Consider the following 18,740-nt stretch of genomic DNA (forward strand, 5'->3'; position numbering starts at 1 on the left):
AGCACTGCAAAAAACGGTATCATCTGTTTTCCATCTACACCATGCCTCGGCCTCGCATGAGCTTAATGTGCAGCTTGGCGATACGAGAATCCGGCATGAAGCCCAGCCAGTCTATCTTGGAGTTACTATCGATCGCACTCTGTCATTTCACGAACATCTCATAAAAACTGCAGCAAAGGTGGGCGCGAGGAATCACATGATTGCAAGACTGGCCAGCTCCTCATGGGGCGCGGCCACTTCCACACTACGATCATCCTTTCTGGCATTATGCTATTCCACTGCAGAATACTGTGCCCCAGGATGGTTCCGTAGCCCCCATGTCCACTTGGCCGATTCCAAATTATACTCCTCCATGAGGATAATTTCTGGAACTATCCATTCCACCCCGGTTCCATGGCTGCCAGTTCTTAGCAACATCGCCCCGCCAGATATTCGTCGGGATGCGGCATCATCTAAGTTCATTTCCCACATCTATGCTCGACCGGACCTGCCAATATACGCGGAGATCTTGGCCCACCCTGTCCAACGCTTGACGTCTCGTCACCCAATCTGGTCCCCTACGCCTACACTGAACTTCTCTGTTCCAGTCTCTTGGAAACAGAGCTGGCAGTCAGCTGAGGTAAAGAACAAACACCTCATCACAGACCCCTGCGAGCGTCAACCCGGCTTTGACCTAGCACGTTATGATTGGGCCCTCCTCAATCGCTATCGAACAGGCCATGGCCGGTGCGCCGCTATGTTCCATCGCTGGGGAGCCAGAGACGACCCGAACTGTCCCTGCAGCTACAGACAGACTATGATCCACATAGTCAACGACTGCCACCTCTCCAGATTCAAAGGAGGTCTCGAAACTTTACATCAGGCTCAACCTGACGCTGTTGACTGGCTACGGAAGAAGGGCAAACCCTAGAAGAAGAAGGGAAGAGCGTAGCTCCCAAATATAGGAAAAGTACATAAATATTGTTGACTGTAAATCCCATTGATTTCATCTGTGCCCCATAGTCAGCACAGGAGCCTATGTGGCCTCTGCATCCCTGTAGGTCTGAGCTCATATTCTGTGGTCTCGACTAGGAACATTCCAGGCTGCACCAATTTCAGGACCCATCACCCTCAGGTGATAGGCAGAGTGTGCTAATCCAACCCCCCTTCGGAGAATGGAACACTCCCTACCATTGAATTGTCAGTGAGGGTCAGGTCCTACAGGGGCCCATAGAGGGGTCCATTATGTTGTTCCTGATGGAGATGTTAATACATTTCTAACAATGACTGGTTCTTTGAAATATTAAATCTCCGAAAAGCTTAGACCAGGGAGAACAGAAACAACTGCTGGTGTTCCTTTATAAGATACAAATATATGTAAACAGCATAAAAGGACATAAATTATAGTGAGGTCCTGTATACACCACAAATCCTAACAATGGGGTTGTCAAAATTAACCTGATTGCCAAAGAATTTGGTGATAGCAACAGCTATCTATTGCCTCCTTAAACCCTAAGACAGCAGGAACCTTCCAGAAGCCTCTCCCTATAAAGCCCATATTTCTCGCAGTCCTGAAACCTCTAGGGTGGGGCTCACTTTCCTGCAAGCTTCTCCCAGTCCATTCCAACCGATACTGTACCTGCTGATCCCAGCCCAGTCAGTGCAACCAGCACCACCTCGGCATGTTTCACCTTGGATGTCATCCAGAGACGTCAGGCGTGGAATGTCAGCTCCTCAGCTTCACTGCTCTGCTGTCAGGGATGTTGGCCTGAGCAACATCGTACGATTGTCTGAGGAGGAAGCCTGTACAGTCCTGCTAGTTAAGGTCCAGGGAAGACTGTATGCTTACTTCCATGAGGATCTGTATGGTTCTGATGGACAAGGCCCAAGAACTCCTTTGGACTCATTCACACGGGTTGTATAGAAATCATTGGACTCGTTCACATGGGTTATATAGAAATCATTGTCAGACAGGCAAGGTTACTTTGACCTCAAGTGCAGGCTGCAGCTAGGTGAAGGGGAAAGTCAACAAAAGTTCTTGTTATGTCTTCACTACTTCACTGAGTTGGACCCTGGACACTGTGTTAACATGTCTTGCTGTCTAAGCTGGGAAATAAAGTCATTGTTACTGTTTCACTCTATAAGCTGAGCTCTGCTAAGAATACAGCATCAGTGCCCTGCCATCATTATTTTGCCCTCCTCTCAGGGACTGTTCAGCTTTGCCCAGGACCAGTCACTCTGCCACCAGGTTCCAGACATTGACATGATGCCAGCCTGACTTCCCTGGACAGACAACCCCACCAATGTGCCCTGGAGCTCCACCTCCACAGAGCCCTGCCCCACTAGGGAAAGAGAGAGACAGGCTGGGAGTATGGACCCACCTGCCAATGCCCATGTTCAGTGAGTAAGCAATTACAGAAGCCAGACCTTCCACCTTCTGCATCCCACAATGACCTTGGGTCCATACTCCCAGAGGAATAAAGAATACGGAAGCTGTCAGGGGAGGGGATGGGATACAGAGATCTGGTGGTGGGGACTGTGTGAAACTGTACCGCTCTTATCCTATGGTCTTGTCAATATTTCTTGTCAATAAATAAAATTTTTTAATTAAATATATAAACATATACATATGTATACCCCTCATAATGTGAACATAATCACATGAATCAAATATGTGTCTGCGATTTAAGTACGTATAAAGCTACTCTTAAACGACTAAGATAATACTTCATGTTCCATCTGACATATGCAAAACCCACTAGCATTCCTTTTATGATTGATGCTGAAAAGCTTTGCTGCAGTGAGCTGGGAGGCTTGAGTGTCTACACCTACTCAGCTCTCATGCCATGAAAAACAACTTGATGAAAGCAAGTAGCTGAGGGTTTGTTACACACCTTCACAATGCTTCCCAGATTAGCAGCCTTGATGCATAGGCAGGTTCGCAATGATACTGTTAATATGTTGAGAACGCAAGACTACACACACATACGTACTGGTGTGGATACCCACATTAGGAATGGAAATGTGCAAGATACAACGTTCAGTTCCAGTACTCACTTCTTGAAGTCTATTAACTGAAAAACTGCAACTCCTATATTCACTACAAATAGAAAAGTTTACTAATCTAAACTAAACTGATAATGATAAAGTTAAAAATTACAGTGTTCCAAGTTGCAGATGCTACCATGATGCCAACCTGACTTCCCTGGTCAGACGACTTCACCAATATGTCTTCAAGTCTCAACTCTCCAGAGCCCTGCCCCACTAGGAAAAGATAGAAACAGTCTGGGGGTATGGATCGAACTGCCAATGTCTATATTCAGTGGTGAAGCAATTACAGAAGCCAGATCTTCCACTTTCTGCACCCCATAATGATCCTGGGTCCATACTCACAGAGAAATAAAGAATAGGGAAGCCTCCAATAGAGGGGATGGAATATGAAACTCTGGTGCTGGGAAATGTGTTGAATTTTACCCCTCTTATCCTATGGTTTTGTCGATATATTCTATTTTTATTTTATAAATATTTTTTAAAAAAATACAGTGTCCTACAATTTAATAACAAGAAGAGAAGTGTCAGTCATTATATATTCAAGGTACAGAGTGTAATGTCAAAACACTTCCCTCTCAAATTCTAGAAGTTCCTATTCTGTTTTGTATACCTAAAGCAGTAGAAGTTTCCTGTTGTTGTATTACATTCTGATTGTGTGATATCATGGTAATTTGTGGATCTTGGGAGATGCAAATACTAATGAAAATAAATGAGTACTGAATTGAGTAAGTCTGAGTCACTTGCTTTATATACCGTTACTAACTTTCTTGTAGATATCACAAGCTATGTGTTCAATCTAACCACAGAAGATATAATAATCACATAGGAAACTCATTGGGGAATTGTAGCATCTATTATCCATCCGGACAGAGTGGTGTTGATGTCAGCTGATACAAAAAAAAAGTATGAGAGGGAGTTCGAATTTTGGAATTTTTTACACACATTGAATCTGACAAGGAAAAAGTTTAATTAAGTCTTGCTATTGATTTTCAGGGCAGGTTAAAACTGTTCTCATAGTTATACTTAGCCACATACAAAAATGATTGTCTTATACAGACAGCACTATTATCATACTTTCACAAAAATAATAAATATCGGTTGGATGCTCACCTCTGGTGTTCCAACGAGTTTCCCTGGGAAAAAAAATCTGGAAAGTTATTCAAAAGAAGCTATGGCATTTAAAAAAATAATTTTTTAAATGTATTTTTTATAATTTATTTCATTATTGGGCAATTAATGTTTTACATTCAACAGTAAATACAATAGTTTGTACATGCATAACATTCCCCAGATTCCCATTTAACAATACAACCCCCACTATGTCATTCATCATCTTTCATGGACCTGTATTCTCCCCACCCACCCACCCACCCACCCAAGAGTCTTTTACTTTGGTGCAATACGCCAATTCCATTTCAGGTTCGACTTGTGTTTTCTTTTCTAATCTTGTTTTTCAACTTCGGCCTGAGAGTGAGATCATCCCATATTCATCCTTCTGTTTCTGTACAAAATATATAAATTGTACAAAATATATAAATTGTAGTAGAGGCTAAAATAATTGACCAAAACTTTCAAACTGAAGACAATTCGAGGGGCTGACAACACCACATCTCCTGTGCTGAATGGTAGTGCCAGGGTGTCTATTAAACCATAAGCCTGCATACCCAGGTCATCTTGTTCATTCTACCCAGTGTGTGAAGGCATGGCAAGAGCCAGCGTGACTAAAACTTAGTGTCTTGATTCTTGCATAAACTGGGAAAAGATGAAGAAGTCTGTAGGAGCTTGTTGCTCCACAGATCAGCTGGTAGCCTGCTGGTACCTGGGCTCCTCAGAAGTAGGGGCTGGCAGTAACCAAAGAGGGTCTACAAGAAAACTGTAAATCTCTCCAAAAGAGTTTAACGTGTCACTGGAAGTCAGTGGTATTCCATGGTAAATGATTAGCTTATATTATCTACACAATAGCGACACCAAAATAAATTCAGAATATATAACTTTCCGAATCTTTCTGTAGTCAGTGTCATTTGACGACCTTATTCGAGAAAAGCTCAGTTGCCAGACATAAGTAGATGTAACTTTCCTACAGAAACTTGCTTTTTCAATCTCTCTATTATTCATCTATTCATTTTGCTCTACTGATGGGCATCCAACACCAGATGGATAACCAGGAAAAGTTGAGGTGTAAATGCACAACTGAATGGATGGATAGATGGATGGATGGATAGCTCAGCTGTTAAGAATGATAAAGCAATCTCCTTGGCCTCATGTTGGATTGCTGGAGCATGAAGGAATCCTGTGAAGTGAGATCAGCCAGAAATAGAAGGTTGAATGTGGGATCATCTCAGTCATGAGCAGGATTTAAGAAACAAAAACATAAAGGGGAAACATGAAGTAAAACCTAGACTGGTTGGATTTATCACACCAGAGCAAAGGACTCTGAGGCAGAAGGTGATTTAAACCAAGCAAATAGCTTACCTGGATAGTGAACTGCTCTGCCGTGTGTGTGATCCTGGTTTGAGCCTAGTCCTTACGGCATTAAAGGAAGCTCTGGTCAAGCCCCCACTCCCCCCGTCTCTCCATGTAAAAATAAGTAAATGAATAAATAAATTGTTGTGACCTCAACAGGAGTTAGCGTATGAATGACGTCAGCCTGAGGCAGGGACACAAGGGACTTGGAGCAGGCTGTTCTCTGGCTGCTGCTGCTTCTCATGGTCAGAAGCATCTCGACGGAGGTGTGCCAGGTTCCTTCATGGCTACTTCTCCTGGGAACTGGACACGTGCGACTCTGCTAGCCGGTAAATTTTCAGACCCCTTTACAGCCATGAGCAACCTTTACCAGAGCTGATAATTGTTTATCTTATGGGACTAAACTTTCGATAACTATACTCAGACTTTATGGACCTAGCGTACTCTTAACTCCTAATGATAATTGCTCATTTTACCTTTTACCCGGTTCACCTAATAAAACCTTCTGTTGTTTAAACCTGTTCTCAGCTGTGAGTCCTTTTTCCATGCCATAACTCCCCCAATCCCCCTTTTAAGTTAAAAATTACAACAATAAATCGCACCTTTTTGTAATTTGGCACCTGGGAAATGAACCCAGGATCTTACACGTGATACAGCTGAGCACTCTCTGGAGGGTAACTTTCATTTTTTTTTTTTTCCCAGAGGGTGGGGAGACAGAGGCTCAGAAAGAAGAGAGACTCCACAATGCCGCTCCACCCTCCTTGGCTCTTCTTGTGGTGCCTGGTTCTTCATGGCTTGCTGTAAAGCAGGAATGTGCTCTGATAGATGAGCTGGAAAAATATATATAAATTTCTGGCATCTATCTTCAAAGGGGCACGCAATCAGAGTGCTTGTAAAATGCTGTTGGTATGCATGAGACCCCTTCTGTTTCATTTGGTTTAAATCCCCCCTGCTTAACACTATTCTATTTACATAACCACTTCATTCTATTTACATAACCGCTGTTAACAAGCACCACCCTCCCTCCAGGGCATTGGTTCAATCCCCACTGTTTCATGATATGTTTTTGCTCCACCCCCTCTCCTTGTCACACCCTGATCCTCTCCTTGTCACACTCTGATTGTCACCAGTCACTTTTCTCTCCACCCTCTCTATGTCACATCCTGTTTCCACCCTACTTGGCAAGTATATATAAAGACAGCACTGTGAGTTTTACAGTACTGTACCTTGAGTTTAGCTTAGCTCAGCTTAGATTGTGCTGCGTCCTGCATGAATAAAGAGATACTGCCTACAGCTCAACCATGAGTCCCTGGTCGTCTGTTACCCGCCCGTGAAGCCAGCCTGGCGAAAACAACATAGCCCGTCGAAAACGACAAAATGCCATCCAAGTCTTTTCAATTTAATATTTTATAACAAGAATATAGTGCCTTTCAACAGTCTTACCTGAAGCCACCATTGGCTAATTTAGTGTAGCAAAGTCAAAACTGTTTTTTAACTTGATAAATGGTAATTCTTCACAAGCTACTTATAAAAATCATACTTTGGGGGGCCAGGTGTTAGCGCAGGTGGCACAAAGCACAAGGACCGGCATAAGGATCCCGGTTCCAGCCCCCGACTCCCCACCTGCAGGGGAGTCACTTCACAGGCAGTGAAGCAGGTCTGCAGGTATCTGTCTTTCTCTCCCCCTCTCTGTCTTCCCCTCCTCTCTCCATTTCTCTCTGTCCTATCCAACAACGACAACAATAATAGTAACAACACCAACAATAAATACAAGGAAGGGCAACAAAAGGGAAAAAATGGCCTCCAGGAGCAGTGGATTCATAGTGCAGGCACCAAGCTCCTGCAATAACCCTGGAGGCAAAAAATAAATAAAATAACAAAAATCACACTTTGGGGGCCAGGCAGTGGCGCACCTGGTTAAGCGTACACGTTACAGTGATCAAGGACCTGGGTTTAAGTCCCTGGTCCCCACCAGCAGGGAGAAAACTTCATGAGTGGAGGAACAGAGCTGGAGATATCTTTTTCTCTCTCTGTCTATCTCCCCTCTCAATTTCTTTCTGACTCTATCTAATAATAAATAAATAACATAAAAGTAAAAGATCAACCTTTCTTACATGCATCCACTATAGTTTGCTAAGTTTTAGGACCTAGTAAGAACATGTGTTTTGTTCTGAACATACACTCCATTTCCCCATTGAGGGGAAGACTATAGATTCTAAATGAGCAAATCTATATCTACTGTGACATATTACACTAAAATGCTCATGCCTTTAGCGGTACAAAATTTCATAATTATTACAAGTTAAGTAACACAAAACAATGAGGAGAAAGTGCTCCGTATTTTTAAAATCAGCTCCGTTATATAAATAATACACCCAGTGCTTAGGGCTCAGGAGTTCAGTGAACAAGGAGATGCTGACTGAAATGATGAGCTCAGGGCTTGACACATCAGCAGAATGAGGATAAAACTTGGTCATCTTAAACCTGAGTCCCGGGACTACATCTGGGGGAAGTCTCAGCTCTGAGAGTCTGAAATGACACACAGAAACAGCAATCGCAACAGGCTCAGTACTCCCACCGCCATCCATTCTAGTTCATGCTATCGGCAAAGGACAAGTTGACAAATTCAGAAAGAAGCTATAAAATCTACTGAAGCAGCAACATTGTCTGCTGAACGACCCTGGACACTGCCTAAAATGAGGCTATAAAAAGGAAATGCATTCTAAATCACCCTGCAATGGAGTCTGAAATAAACATTTTTACAAAATTCCCGACCATGGTCTACTCTTCACTGTCAGCACATCATTCTTCCAGTCCTGGGGCGAGGACTTGACTGTGCTGCAGGCTGCTTTTCCTTTCTCTGTATATTTGCTTCCAAAAAGGTGACTCTACTGCTTCAGAACATTGACACAGAGAAAATGGAAGAGTCAAAGTGATTTGGATATTAAATGAACTTTTAAGCCAAATGTTGAGCCCCCTCCCTTTTCTGTGTCATCCCTGGTGCTTCACTGAGCCAAACTGACTTTTTCAAGTAGAGAGTCTGAGAGACAAAGGAAGGGGAGGGAGACAGCCAAGGCAGGCAATGATATTCCCCCAGCATGGGGGCGGCGGTGGAGGGGCTCTGGGCTCCATGAATCTGTCCCGTCACCCTCCCCGCTGACTTATCTGGCTGCAGCATCAGTCTCTTTCTGAAGAAGAATAAAAATAGGGTTCTTTGATATTATGAGGATCAAAACTTAGTTGTGGAGGCAGGAGTAGAGAGCATAGTTGTTAGGCGAAAAGACTTTCCTGCTTGAGGGTCTAAAGTCCGGGGTTCAATCCTCCACACCACCATAAACCAGAGCTGAGCAGTGCTCAGCAGAAAGAAAGAAAGAAAGAAAGAAAGAAAGAAAGAAAGAAAGAAAGAAAGAAAGAAAGAGAATTGAAAGAAAGGAAGAGAATTGAAAGAAAGGAAGGAAGAGAGGGAGTCAGGCAGTAGCGCAAAGGGTTAAGCACGTGGGGCGAAGCATAAGGACCAGCGAAGGATCCGGGTTCGAGTCCTCCGCTCCCCCACCTGCAGGGGAGTCGCTTCACAGGCGGTGAAGCAGGTCTGCAGGTGTCTGTCTTTCTCTCCCCCTCTCTGTCTTCCCCTCCTCTCTCCATTTCTCTCTGTCCTATCCAACAACAACAACAATAATAATAACTATAACAATAAAAAAACAACAAGGGCAACAAAAGAGAAAATAAATAAACATTAAAAATAAAATAAAAATTAAAAAAGAAAGAAAGGAATAGAGAGGAAGGATTTAGTTGCGGATCTGATTGCTGTCTCCCCTGGTAGAATGCACATCTTATCCCATGAAAAGAACCAGATTCCACCAGAGGGGAAGGAAGCTCCCCAAGTAGTGAGCATTGTTGAAGTGTTTCTCCTCTCTGTCTTTTTCTCCGTCTCTCATCTTTATAAAAATAAAGATGGGAGCTGGGCGGTAGCGCACCGGGTTAAGTGCACATGGTGCCAAGTACAAGGACCAGAACAAGGATCCTGTTTGAGCTCCCAGCTCCCCACCTGCAGGGGAGTCACTTCACAGGCGGTGAAGCAGGTCTGTAGGTATCTGTCTTTCTCTCCCCTTCTCTGTCTTCCCCTCCTCTCTCCATTTCTCTCTGTCCTATCCAACAACAACAATAACAACAAGGGCAACAGAAATGGCCACAGGAACAGTGGATTTGTAGTTCAGGCACTGAGACCTAACAATGACCCTGAACGCTAAATCAATCAATCAATCAATCAATCAATCAATCGATATAAAGTAAAAAATAAATAAATAAATGTTAATTATGGTAGAGTGGTGATGGCACAGAATCCCGGGAGGAAGTAACCCCGGTGGAAAAAACAAAACAAAACAAATGCCTTCGTTGTCTAGTACACGGAGATAAAGCTCAAGTGTATTCAACAGCTTGACTGAAATCAAGCCTCTTACTACTTGTACAGAGTTAGCAAGGGCTCTGCTTTCCAGATTGTTTCCCGTCTCTGCGTTTGGCTAGCATGTTGAGGTTCTCTGTTTAGGTAACTGATGGGAGAAAGCCCTATGGGTAGCGCTGAGCACAGTCACTTCACAGCTGTTTCTAGATAACCGGAAACAAAAGCCCATCACTACTCCTTACCTGACATTCGCAGACACAGATCCCAGGGCACAAGAGGATGGAAGGAGGAGTGGAGTGTGAGCTGATGAGCTGAGAAGTCGCAACAGGGCTTGTCCCAGAGCAAAACTACAGACTGGAAAGGGAGCACAGACAGGTGGCAGCTATTAATTGCTCTCACAACTGAGAATCCGTTTGTTTAGAAGTTAGTACTTGTTAAAATTGATTAAATATTTGTTCCAGGATTTTCTCAGGTGCTGGTGTGTCGTATGCTTTACATTGGCTTGTTCTAGCCCTCCCCCTCCAAGAGAATTGGATGAGTCCTGTTAATTTCGCGGGCCTGCTTGGCCCCGCCCCAAGGGACCCTGGGAGAGGGTTCCTGAGTCCGAGAGTTCCTGAGTTCCCCGAGTGACAGAGTTCCTGAGTTCATGAGTTCGAGAGTGTCTGAGTTCGAGAGTAAGGGAGAGGGTTCCTGAGTTCGAGAGTGCCAGAGTTAGCCAGAGTTCCTGAGTTCCTGAGTTCGAGAGTGCCAGAGTTAGCCAGAGTTCCTGAGTTCTTGAGTTCGAGAGTTCCAGAGTTACAGAGTAAGAGAGAGTTCCACAGTGGAAGAGTTTCAGGGGGTTCCCCAGTACGAGAGTTCCAGAGTTCCAGAGTTGGAAAGTTCCTGAGTTCCAGAGTAAGAGAGAGTGCTTGCGCCGCCGCAAAGAGACAGCCGAGTTCTGTTTGGTGATTAGTTTGTCTTAGTTTGTGAATCCTTGTTCCTGAATAAAGAAATACAGCTTCCCTGCCCAGCCGTTGTCTCCGTGTCTCTGTTACCCGCCGTGAAGCAAGCCAGGCCGGCAAGAGCCTCCGAAATTTTAACAAATGGCGCCCACGTGGACCTGACCTGCGCATCTCTCAGATAAGTAAAGACAATTTGGCTACCTATGCACGATGGCCTTCTCTTCTGCTTATGAAGAGATCTCCAAAGGCCTCTGCTCTTTCTTCACGAGACTGTTTTGCTGTTTCTGGAACATTTATCTCTGGACCACTCTGTGGTTTCCACTCGCTCGGGCGAACTCACAACAGCCAGCGGGAAGAGCCAGCGGGCGGGAGGCGAGGCGCGGAGCTGCCGTTTGAACCTGGTTAAACAGCCAGCCAGCCGGCTGCGCCCAGACAACCCCGCGCACCGCGCCAGCAACCCCGCAGCCCCGCAGCCCGCAGGAGGCCTACGCCACCATGCAAGAGCCCGATGCCAGCACGCTAGAGCCTGATGCCAACATGCTGGAGCCCGATGCCAACATGCTGGAGCCTGAGGCCAACATGCTGGAGCCCGATGCCAACATGCTGGAGCCTGAGGCCAGCCCACAGGAGCCGGCTCTCCACCGTGTGGCGCAGGGCACTGGACGTGTGATCCCTCCACGCTGCTCGGCCACTGCGAACAGGGCAGCAGACATGGCAGGGCCATGGGGCAGGGCCGCGGCGGCCTATCATGGCCGCCACCCCTGGGCACCTAGGCTCACGCCTTCTACAAAGATGGCCTGCCTGCCCTCTTTCTATGAATTCTGGAACCATCCCGGGCCTCCCGGACCCCCGGGCTCCCTGCCAAAACTGGGCACACGAGATCTCCAGCCGCCGGTCCGGTCTGAAGACAGACAAGCTGGAGTACGCAGAGATTTGTGCAGAGATCGCAACCTGCAATTCCTAGAAGTGGAGCTGCGCGGGAAGCCACCTCCGGATGGTGAACCCCCCCCCCCAACAACTAAGACAATATAGATTTAAATTCGTGTTTAAAATGACATGTCTTCGTAACAAAGGTTTCTCTCCTCGTGTATTAATGACTATGTTTATGTGTATGTTTAAAGTTTGGTAAACAGTAGCTTTAAGGCTAAATTCTTACTAGTCAAAGATAAATGAAAAAGGTTTTCAACGTAATTCTCATAAAGATAAAAATTAACTTACATTTAAAGTCTGAGGTAAAAATTAGTTAACAATCAATATATTTCAACTAAGTTGGTCTAAACAAAAGGTTAAATAGACTTGTTGATATGTAAAACACTACCTTCTCTATTAGAAATGGTAGATCGCACAATGGCTATGCTAATTATTCTCATGCCTGAGGTTTCCTCTCCGGCCCACACCTAGGGTGTGTCTCCATCTTGAATGGGTGTAACAAAAGGTTAAAAGACGTTGTTGATATGTAAAAGTCTCAAATTCCTTCTCTATTAGAAATGTTAGATCGTGCAGTAGATATGCTAATAACAAGTTTTGTTTCATAGTAAGTAAGTTGCAGCCAGCTGCCTTTGGGACCCTAGGCCGTTCCCCGCCCCCATGCAAATGCCCGTCAAGGCAAGTAGCCCCCCAGAGGCAAGAAATGTTTTTTTTTTCAGATATGGCCCCCTCAGGCCTTCCCTTGGCAACATGCTGGTTTTGGTTATATATGTTTCTGTTCACCCCACACCCTTGATACTATAGTCATTTAGTTAAAAAGAAAAGGGGGAATTGTCGTATGCTTTACATTGGCTTGTTCTAGCCCTCCCCCTCCAAGACAATTGGATGAGTCCTGTTAATTTCGCGGGCCTGCTTGGCCCCGCCCCAAGGGACCCTGGGAGAGGGTTCCGGAGTCCGAGAGTTCCTGAGTTCCCCAGTGACAGAGTTCCTGAGTTCCGGAGTTCGAGAGTGCGAGGGTGCGAGAGTTTCTGAGTTCGAGAGTAAGGGAGAGGGTTCCTGAGTTCCAGAGTAAAAGAAAGAGTGTTTGCGCCGCCGCAAAGAGACAGCAGAGTTCTGTTTGGTGATTAGTTTGTCTTAGTTTGTGAATCGTTGTTCCTGAATAAAGAAATACAGCTGCCCTGCCCAGCCGTTGTCTCCGCGTCTCTGTTACCCGCCGTGAAGCAAGCCAGCCCGACCAGAGCCTTCCGAATTTTAACAACAAATGGCACCCACGTGGACCTGACCTGCGCATCTCTCAGATAAGTAAAGACAATTTGGCTACCTATGCTCGATGGCCTTCTCTTCTGCTTGTGAAGAGATCTCCAAAGGCCTCTGCTCTTTCTTCACGAGACTGTTTTGCTGTTTCTGGAACATTTATCTCTGGACCACTCTGTGGTTTCCACTCGCTCGGGCGAACTCAGAACAGCCAGCGGGAAGAGCCAGCGGGCGGGAGGCGAGGCGCGGAGCTGCTGTTTCCACCTGGTCAAACAGCCAGCCAGCCGGCTGCGCCCAGACAACCCCGCGCACCGCGCCAGCAACCCCGCAGCCCCGCAGCCCGCAGGAGGCCTACGCCACCATGCAAGAGCCCGATGCCAGCACGCTAGAGCCCGATGCCAACATGCTGGAGCCCGATGCCAACATGCTGGAGCCTGAGGCCAACATGCTGGAGCCCGATGCCAACATGCTGGAGCCTGAGGCCAGCCCACAGGAGCCGGCTCTCCACCGCGTGGCGCAGGGCACTGGACGCTTGATCCCTCCACGCTGCTCGGCCACTGCGAACAGGGCAGCAGACATGGCAGGGCCATGGGGCAGGGCCGCGGCGTTCTATCATGGCCGCCACCCCTGGGCACCTAGGCTCACGCCTTCTACAAAGATGGCCTGCCTGCCCTCTTTCTATGAATTCTGGAACCATCCCGGGCCTCCCGGACCCCCGGGCTCCCTGCCAAAACTGGGCACACGAGATCTCCAGCCGCCGGTCCGGTCTGAAGACAGACAAGCTGGAGTACGCAGAGATTTGTGCAGAGATCGCAACCTGCAATTCCTAGAAGTGGAGCTGCGCGGGAAGCCACCTCCGGATGGTGAACCCCCCCCCCCAACAACTAAGACAATATAGATTTAAATTCGTGTTTAAAATGACATGTCTTCGTAACAAAGGTTTCTCTCCTCGTGTATTAATGACTATGTTTATGTGTATGTTTAAAGTTTGGTAAACAGTAGCTTTAAGGCTAAATTCTTACTAGTCAAAGATAAATGAAAAAGGTTTTCAACGTAATTCTCATAAAGATAAAAATTAACTTACATTTAAAGTCTGAGGTAAAAATTAGTTAACAATCAATATATTTCAACTAAGTTGGTCTAAACAAAAGGTTAAATAGACTTGTTGATATGTAAAACACTACCTTCTCTATTAGAAATGGTAGATCGCACAATGGCTATGCTAATTATTCTCATGCCTGAGGTTTCCTCTCCGGCCCACACCTAGGGTGTGTCTCCATCTTGAATGGGTGTAACAAAAGGTTAAAAGACGTTGTTGATATGTAAAAGTCTCAAATTCCTTCTCTATTAGAAATGTTAGATCGTGCAGTAGATATGCTAATAACAAGTTTTGTTTCATAGTAAGTAAGTTGCAGCCAGCTGCCTTTGGGACCCTAGGCCGTTCCCCGCCCCCATGCAAATGCCCGTCAAGGCAAGTAGCCCCCCAGAGGCAAGAAATGTTTTTTTTTTCAGATATGGCCCCCTCAGGCCTTCCCTTGGCAACATGCTGGTTTTGGTTATATATGTTTCTGTTCACCCCACACCCTTGATACTATAGTCATTTAGTTAAAAAGAAAAGGGGGAATTGTCGTATGCTTTACATTGGCTTGTTCTAGCCCTCCCCCTCCAAGACAATTGGATGAGTCCTGTTAATTTCGCGGGCCTGCTTGGCCCCGCCCCAAGGGACCCTGGGAGAGGGTTCCGGAGTCCGAGAGTTCCTGAGTTCCCCAGTGACAGAGTTCCTGAGTTCCGGAGTTCGAGAGTGCGAGGGTGCGAGAGTTTCTGAGTTCGAGAGTAAGGGAGAGGGTTCCTGAGTTCCAGAGTAAAAGAAAGAGTGTTTGCGCCGCCGCAAAGAGACAGCAGAGTTCTGTTTGGTGATTAGTTTGTCTTAGTTTGTGAATCGTTGTTCCTGAATAAAGAAATACAGCTGCCCTGCCCAGCCGTTGTCTCCGCGTCTCTGTTACCCGCCGTGAAGCAAGCCAGCCCGACCAGAGCCTTCCGAATTTTAACAACAAATGGCACCCACGTGGACCTGACCTGCGCATCTCTCAGATAAGTAAAGACAATTTGGCTACCTATGCTCGATGGCCTTCTCTTCTGCTTGTGAAGAGATCTCCAAAGGCCTCTGCTCTTTCTTCACGAGACTGTTTTGCTGTTTCTGGAACATTTATCTCTGGACCACTCTGTGGTTTCCACTCGCTCGGGCGAACTCAGAACAGCCAGCGGGAAGAGCCAGCGGGCGGGAGGCGAGGCGCGGAGCTGCTGTTTCCACCTGGTCAAACAGCCAGCCAGCCGGCTGCGCCCAGACAACCCCGCGCACCGCGCCAGCAACCCCGCAGCCCCGCAGCCCGCAGGAGGCCTACGCCACCATGCAAGAGCCCGATGCCAGCACGCTAGAGCCCGATGCCAACATGCTGGAGCCCGATGCCAACATGCTGGAGCCTGAGGCCAACATGCTGGAGCCCGATGCCAACATGCTGGAGCCTGAGGCCAGCCCACAGGAGCCGGCTCTCCACCGCGTGGCGCAGGGCACTGGACGCTTGATCCCTCCACGCTGCTCGGCCACTGCGAACAGGGCAGCAGACATGGCAGGGCCATGGGGCAGGGCCGCGGCGTTCTATCATGGCCGCCACCCCTGGGCACCTAGGCTCACGCCTTCTACAAAGATGGCCTGCCTGCCCTCTTTCTATGAATTCTGGAACCATCCCGGGCCTCCCGGACCCCCGGGCTCCCTGCCAAAACTGGGCACACGAGATCTCCAGCCGCCGGTCCGGTCTGAAGACAGACAAGCTGGAGTACGCAGAGATTTGTGCAGAGATCGCAACCTGCAATTCCTAGAAGTGGAGCTGCGCGGGAAGCCACCTCCGGATGGTGAACCCCCCCCCCCAACAACTAAGACAGTACAGATTTAAATTCGTGTTTAAAATGACATGTCTTCGTAACAAAGGTTTCTCTCCTCGTGTATTAATGACTATGTTTATGTGTATGTTTAAAGTTTGGTAAACAGTAGCTTTAAGGCTAAATTCTTACTAGTCAAAGATAAATGAAAACGGTTTTCAACGTAATTCTCATAAAGATAAAAATTAACTTACATTTAAAGTCTGAGGTAAAAATTAGTTAACAATCAATATATTTCAACTAAGTTGGTCTAAACAAAAGGTTAAATAGACTTGTTGATATGTAAAACACTACCTTCTCTATTAGAAATGGTAGATCGCACAATGGCTATGCTAATTATTCTCATGCCTGAGGTTTCCTCTCCGGCCCACACCTAGGGTGTGTCTCCATCTTGAATGGGTGTAACAAAAGGTTAAAAGACGTTGTTGATATGTAAAAGTCTCAAATTCCTTCTCTATTAGAAACGTTGGATCCTGCAGTAGATATGCTAATAACAAGTTTTGTTTCATAGTAAGTAAGTTGCAGCCAGCTGCCTTTGGGACCCTAGGCCGTTCCCCGCCCCCATGCAAATGCCCATCGAGGCAAGTAGCCCCGCAGAGGCAAGAAATTTTTTTTTTTCAGATATGGCCCCCTCAGGCCTTCCCTTGGCAACATGCTGGTTTTGGTTATATATGTTTCTGTTCACCCCACACCCTTGATACTATAGTCATTTAGTTAAAAAGAAAAGGGGGAATTGTTGTATGCGTTACATTGGTTTGTTCTAGCCCTCCCCAAACCAAGAGAATTGGATCAGTCCAATTAATTTCGCGGGCCTGCTTGGCCCCGCCCCAAGGAACCCTGAGGGAGGGTTCCTGAGTTCATGAGTCCGAGAGTTCCTGAGTTCCCCAGTGACAGAGTTCCTGAGTTCCGGAGTTTGAGAGTGCGAGAGTTTCTGAGTTCGAGAGTAAGGGAGAGGGTTCCTGAGTTCCAGAGTAAAAGAGAGAGTGCTTGCGCCGCCGCAAAGAGACAGCAGAGTTCTGTTTGGTGATTAGTTTGTCTTAGTTTATGAATCGTTGTTCCTGAATAAAGAAATACAGCTGCCCTGCCCAGCCGTTGTCTCCGCGTCTCTGTTCACCACCGTGAAGCTAGCCGGCCCGGCAAGAGCCTCAGAAATTTTAACAACACTGGTGTATATGGATCAGCCACGAGAGTCTACCAGTTGCCTGAAGGTGTGGAAACTAGTTTAGTGTTCTTCTGGTAGTAGCTTCCACACAGCTAAGCTATTTTCATAATTCTTGTGCGTTTTTAGCCTGTAAATCTGGGCTTGACTGCCCTTGGTTCTCTCTCGCTCCCAGAAGACTGAAAGGGCAATACGGAGAGATAGAAGATCATGTTCTTTCTTTTTAAACAACTTGTTTATTTCATGTGAAGGACACGTAGAACTTTACATGAGAGAAGTCTGCAGGTGTCTGTCTTTCTCACCCCCTCTCTGTCTTTCCCTCCTCTCTCCATTTCTCTCTGTCCTATCCAACACCAACGACATCAGTAACAACAATAATGACAACAATAAAAAAAAATAAGGGCAACAAAAGGGAAAATAATTAAATTTTTAAAAGTTAAAAGAATACATATTTCTATTTTCAAATGGTACATAACTCATAAAATTGTAACAATGTTTGTATGTAAAAAATAATAATAACTGATGGCATAGATGGGCAAAGGCACATCTCACTTCTTCTTCTAGCGTTTGCCCTTCTTCCGTAGCCAGTCAACAGCGTCAGGTTGAAAGCTGTCAGGAGCTGCTTGTTGCTGGCTTTGAAAGTGACTGGGATCCCTGTGGATTCAGTCGGCTAGGAAGGATCGTCAGTTTCCCCAAGGAATGGGTACTCACGGGATGCACCACGAGAAGGTCGATCCAATGCATCCCACATATCTCACTGAGTTGAAGTGAAAAAGAGAAAGTCCAGGCAAAGAAAGAGTTACCTAACCAAGCTGGAGGAGGAGAGGCCGCAGATAACAGGAAGCCTTGAGTTAAGGTCTCTCCACCCTGCCCGCTTCCCACCCACACTCACTGGGGTGTCTTATCCTGACAGGTCATGAAGCTTCTATGTCCGGAGGCTAAACTTCCCCAGACACAGCTAGGCAGGAACGATAACAGTAACCATAACAGTAACTGAGGCAACCTGACTCTGAGGCAGTGAGTCAGGTCCGGCCCCTTAACCCTGCAGCCTCAGCTCTCAGCCCCCAGCTGCTATACAGAAGCCTGGCTGTTGGCAGTCGGGTGGTAGCGCAGTGGGCTAGATGCACGTTCTGCAAAGCGAATGCAACAACCAGCTCAAGGATCCCGGTTCGAGCCCTCCCCACCCCCACCCCCCCAACCCACCCCAGGCTCCCCACCTGCAGGGGATGAAGCAGGTCTGCAGGTGTCTAATTTTCTCTCTTCCCCTCCTCTCTCCATTTCTCTCTGTCCTATCCAACAACAACAATGACATCAACAAGGGCAACAAAAGGGAATAAATAAATATTTTTTAAAAAATTTTTTAAAAAAGAAGAAGCTGGGCTCTCCCTTTGTTCAAGCCCAGAATTCCTTAAGAGCACCAGCTCTTCCTGTGGCTCGTTGATCTTAATAAAGTTCCTCCTCTTGATGACATCAGTTGGCTCTGATTCTTGAACCTGCAACAGTCTCAGCAAGTCACAGTGCTCCTCGGACCATGATGGTTCAAGCCCCACTCCCCACCTGCGGGGCGGGGGTTGGAAAGAGGGAAACTCCCGTGAGCAGTGAAGCAGGACTGGAGGGATCTCTCTCTCTC

The sequence above is a fragment of the Erinaceus europaeus genome, chromosome 4, assembly GCF_950295315.1.
Source record: "Erinaceus europaeus chromosome 4, mEriEur2.1, whole genome shotgun sequence".
In the NCBI taxonomy this organism is placed as follows: domain Eukaryota; kingdom Metazoa; phylum Chordata; class Mammalia; order Eulipotyphla; family Erinaceidae; genus Erinaceus; species Erinaceus europaeus.